We start from the raw sequence: 5,393 nt of genomic DNA, 5'->3' as shown, positions 1-5,393 counted from the left end.
GGGAAGCACAGTAGGAGGGAGAGGGTTGAGTTCTGCCTCAGAGATTTAGGGCAGGTGGAGCTCAGGTCTGGCTCAGCCAAAGAGCATCGAGAGTTGAAGGGTCGCTCTGCTTGGCAGGGTGGCATAGAGTGGTTTGGCTCTGCCTCTGGGACAGAACAGAGTATCTATTTATTTATTTATTGCATTTATATCCTGCCCATCCCATAAACGGGACTAGGATGGGACACGATCAGACACCCACCCTTGCCCCGCGTTTTCCGGAAACTAGTACATCGTAAGGACTAGCTTTTTACTCCGTATCTTCAGCACGAAGCCTCGGGTTAGCCACGGGTGCACTACCCTTCCCAGATGTTGTGGTGTGATCGCGCCCAGAAAATCCACCTATCATCTGTATCTTTAGCGTGGCAAATGCTCCGTGTGAACGGGGCCTTAGAGAGTTAGGGTATATGAGTTATGGGGTAGGATTCATCTTCTCTCTGTGTATTGCAAGACAGGCTGCCCAAAGTATAAATATCTAAATAAAAAAGAATTGAAGTCATGGCTGGTTTTTAAATCTCCATAGGATATTTGCTGGTGAGCAATTTTTTTAAAAAAAATAGTATTCCTTCGAAATATATTGAGGTGGATCCCCCCACCGTTTTGGCTGGCCTCCTGTGCCATGCAAGCTTCTAATCTCTGAAAGAAACACGCTGCCACTGAAAAGTCCCATCAAAACACAGCCACGGCCTATCAGCTCCTGGCGGTAGCTAAAATTAGCTGGCTCCTCTGGCAGTGTCTGTATCCTCCAGCCTGGGGATTTCAACATTTAGTCAAGTGAGTGTCGGAAGCATTTGGTACTCAAAGAACAGAGAGCAAATTAGTGGAGGCCTCTAATTCCATTTGATATCTCCTTCATATGGCGTTGCTTTTTGTGTCAGATAAAAGCCGCCTTTGTCTCTCCATGTGTTTTGCTTGATGTTTCAGACATTTCTTTGGGTTTCCCCAAACCATGTGGTTTTCGGGGAGAGATGCGCAAAACTGAAAACTCAGAGGCAGGAAGAAGATGCAAGAGATGGTTTGTAACGACCAAGGAACAATGAGTCTAGTTTTGGAGACTGATATGACATCAGCCTAAAATAATACACAGTCAGCCTAACATAGGTTGCCAGCAGGCCTGGAGGAAAATGCCCCAACCATTTAATAGAGGCTTAATGTGTGGAAATGAGCTGCTGAAGTTTTTCATGGCATGGAGGTAAATAGCATCACTTGTAAATAAAATCTCCTTAAATCTCTATTAAAAGGACAGGAGGTTTTTTTCCCCCTTCTAGCAGTTGGCTAAGTTTCACCTGCCCAACTGTTTGTTTCTCTTAACCTCCCTTTCCAATGACTTGAAATCTCAGTCGCAAAGTTAGTCTTGCTACCAACATTTAAGAAACTCCCTGAACTTGTGTTAAGGTTGCAAATCTCTCACTTCTGAATCGTGATCGGTAATCCCAGCCATGCTTTTTGACACAAATCAGACTTACATGAAAAACTGTTATTTATCCCTATAGGGATGGCAGTCTTGCAATATTTGTATTTCTTTATATAACACTGGCACACTAGTTTGCACAAAAAAATCTGATACAGGGTTCAGTCACACCTGGAACTCAACACAAGGGGCAGAGTAGGCTTGTCAGCCTCTAAGGTGGGCTCTGGAGATCTCTCAGAATTACACCTGATCTCCAAACTACAAAGATCAGTTCCCCTGGGAAAAGATAAGCATATGGAGCAGAAGTCCATCAGTGGCTATTAGCCACAAGGTATAGATACGAACTCACAGGCTGGGGCAAGTGATGCTCTGTATTCTTGGTGCTTGGGGGGAGGGGGTCAACAGTGGGAGGGCTTCTAGTGTCCTGGCCCCACTGCTGGACCTCCTGATGGCACCTGGTATTTTTGGCCACTGTGTGACACAGAGTGCATGGGGTAGAGCAGGTAGAGAAAGAGGTACTTTTCTCCCTTTCTCACAATACAAGAACTCGTGGGCACTCCATGAAATTGCTGAGCGGTCAGGTTAGAATGGATAAAAGGAAGTACTTCTTCACCCAAAGAGTGATTCACACATGGAATTCACTCCACAGGAGGTGGTGGTGGCTACAAGCATGGACGGCTTCAAAAGGGAATTAGATAAGCATATGGAGCAGAGGTCCATCAGTGGCTATTAGCCACAAGGTATAGATAGGGACTCTGGGGCAAGTGATGCTCTGTCATCTTGGTCCTTGGGGGGGTCAACAGTGGAAGGGCTTCTAACGTCCTGGCCCCACTGGTGGACCTCCTGATGGCACTGGTATTTCTGGCCACTGTGTGATACAGAGTGTTGGACTGGATGGGCCTTTGGCCTGATCCAACATTGGCATCTCTTATGTTCTTAGTGTTGGACTGGATGGGCCATTGGCCTGATCCAACATTGGCTTTTCTTATCTTCTTCTGTTCTTAAGATGTCTGCTTTGGATGGTAGACTATGGCATTATACCGTGCTGAGGTACCTTCCTTTCCCAAACCATGCCTTCCCCAGGCTCCATCCTCACATCTCCAGGAATTTCCCAAACAGAAGTTGACACACCTAGCACCGCCCCTTTCAGACAATATGACAACCATATATATTGGGAGGATCACACATGTTCCTAGTACCTAAGGTCTGGCAACCTCCAGGAGGTCTCCCGTTTTTCCAATTGATTTCCAGACAAGCAAGATCAATCCCCCTGGAGAAAATGGCTGCTTTGGCAGATGGATTCTATCCCATTATGTCCTGCTGAGGTCCCTCCTCTCCCTAAACCCTGCCCTCCCCAAGCTCCGCCCCAAAAATCTCCAGGTATCTCCCATCCCAGAACTGGCAATTGTAAGGTGGTGGCTGGAGATCTCCTGGGATTAAAACTGATCTCGAGGAGACAGAGATCAGTTCCCCTCAACAAAATGGCTGCTTTGGAGGATGGACTGTATGGCATTATATCTCGCTAAGGTCCCTCCCCTCCTTAAACCCCGCCCTCCCCAGGCTCCACCCCCAAAATCTCCAGGTATTTCCCAACCTAGAGCTGGCAACCACACTGATACCTGTGGCTGGCAGGCTTCCGGCTTGCACAGTCATCATGTCTGAAAACAGCTTTTTTCAGCGAAGAATCTGCAAATTGGGTCAGATGGCATCCTTTTTTTTGTTCTAGCAGGGTACCTAGCTGCTTTACAACTGCATGCTGGGAGAATCCTTAGCCCTTGAATTTCTTCCCTTAGTGTAGCTGTAAAAGCAAAAGAGCCCCATCAGAAAGGTGGACCCTTTGAACAGGTTTTTGGACTTACAGGGGTTCTAAAAATAGACCATTCAGCAGTGGGTAAAGAGAAGGGACCACAGGGCACTCACATAATAGTTTTAAACTTCTTGATAGCTGCTTGGCTTTTCTTCCCTTAACCTCCAGCTGCAGGTCTCTGAGGAAAATGCTCTAATTAAAACTACACATGACATTGCACACAATCTGGTTTGCTGTGAATAAAGTTCAGTCTTTTTCATCTGGGCTTTAAGCGAAGATTAATTCATCCTTCTGCAAATATCTGTCACTTCTAAATAGCCTAACATGAATAATTGGGATATCTGGTTAATACAGCAAGCAGAGTTTGCCCAGTCATAGAAGCGTGATACTGAGTGTAATAAATAAATCTTCCAAGAAGTCTATTGCAAAGAAGGGTAAACTTACATTTACTCAACTAGATCCAGTTCACATTCACGTTGCAGTCAAAAGGAGAGAGAGAAGCCTAACTTAAAGAGTGTTTTCCAAATCACAAAAGGCCAGCTTGTCCAGCATCATGTATGCGGTAGTATGAGGGCACTGTATCTACAGGAGAGACCTGCAGAGACTGGTGTCCCCATGGAAGGCCATGTGCAGAGAGTGAGAGGACAAAGGGAGAGAGGGTGTGTCAGAGGGCAGCTCCCAGGTTAAAACAAGGAGGGGCATCTCATTCAAGTAGATAATACCTATACACACCTAGAGTGATGTGGCGCCCTCCCCCCCCTCCCCCAAAATGTCCAGGCATACTCCAACATGAATAATGGTAGCAATCCCATCTCCAGGGAAATCCATTATGAAACAACCATGGATTTCAGAAGGAAGAAGATAGCTCTGGGAAGGCTTTGTAAAGTATGAACTAGCATAGTTTAAAAGAGCCTTAGGCCATGTCCACACAAGGTATTTTGGGCCGGGAGTGGGCCGGATCGGGGTTGGAGCAAACGGGCGCGATCCCACTGCAATATCTGGGCAGCGTTGCACACCCGTCCCCGATCCAGCCCTTCCCCCAATTAAACGCATCAAAAATGAACCACCTACGGAGGTGGTTCATCCACGTCGGCGGCATCAATGCCGGCCGTGGGATCGCCGGCCCGTCTTTCTGCCGGCGCATCCCCGGCTCCTGCCTGAACTGCACATGCTCAGACATGCGCAGTTTGGCAGTCTCCCGTTCCCCTCCGTTGCTTCCCCCAGCATCTGATCGTGCCGGGGAGGGAATGCGCCGCGGCTCAGGGGATCAATGTGATCCCACCGTGGCGTGTTTTTTTTGGTGCGGCTTTCAGAAGCCGCGCTTCAGCCTGTCCTTTTCCGCCCCGTGTGGCAGGGGCCTTAGTTTACTTGCAAGGCTCACGGTTTGAATGCAGAATATCATAGGTTCAATCCCTACCAGTGGAAAACACTTAAAGCAAAATCATTCCTTCTTTTGGCTCCTGTGGCACCGAAAGAGCTCTGGGACCATTTGGCCAAAAGGTGATGCATGAGGGTCTTGATCGTTGGGTGGGTATGGAACCATATTTCAGTACAGTGCTTTGGGGCTGAGAGCATAACGGTATGGGTTTTTCTTAACTGATTAGAAAATGGTGGGAGAGGGATAGATTTTGCCAGCTTGGTACAGTGTTTGAGCAGGGGCTGTGGCTCAGTGGTAGAGTATCTGCTTGGCATGCAGAAGGTCCCAGGTTCAATCCCTGGCATCTCCAGTTCAAAAAGATCCTGTAGTAGGTGATGTGAAAGACCTCTCTGTCTGAGACCCTGGAGAGCTGCTGCCAGTCTGAGTAGACAATATTGAATGTTGATGGACCAAGGGTCTGATTTAGTATGGCAGCTTCATGTGCGTTCGATTAGGAACTGGGAAAGCTCGGTTCAAATCCTCTGCCATGAAACTCATTTATTACTTCATTTATATCCCATATTTCTCGCCAAAGTGGACCCAAAACAAATTCTCCTTTCCTCCATTTTATCCTCACAACAATCCTGTATGGTAGGTTAGGCTGGAGTATGTGTGACTGGTCCCAGGTCACCCAGCGAGCTTCAACAGCAGAGTGGGGATTCAAACCTGAGACTCCCAAATCCTAGTTTGACACTCTAACCAATCCAACTGGAGAAAAT

At 47.3% G+C, this 5,393-nt stretch overlaps 1 non-coding gene across 1 annotated transcript; it reads left to right on the top strand.

Moving 5' to 3' along the window:
• Positions 1-4,912: 4,912 nt before the first annotated feature.
• Positions 4,913-4,984, top strand: TRNAA-GGC. Its single transcript has one exon. It is a non-coding gene; the product is annotated as a tRNA-Ala (tRNA).
• The last annotated feature ends 409 nt before the right edge of the window (positions 4,985-5,393 follow it).

This window comes from Gekko japonicus, unplaced genomic scaffold, assembly GCF_001447785.1.
Source record: "Gekko japonicus isolate JY-2015 unplaced genomic scaffold, Gekko_japonicus_V1.1 scaffold1274, whole genome shotgun sequence".
Classification (NCBI taxonomy): domain Eukaryota; kingdom Metazoa; phylum Chordata; class Lepidosauria; order Squamata; family Gekkonidae; genus Gekko; species Gekko japonicus.
The sequence above is the reverse complement of the archived record's forward strand: the minus strand, read 5'-3'. Positions and strand labels throughout refer to the sequence as shown.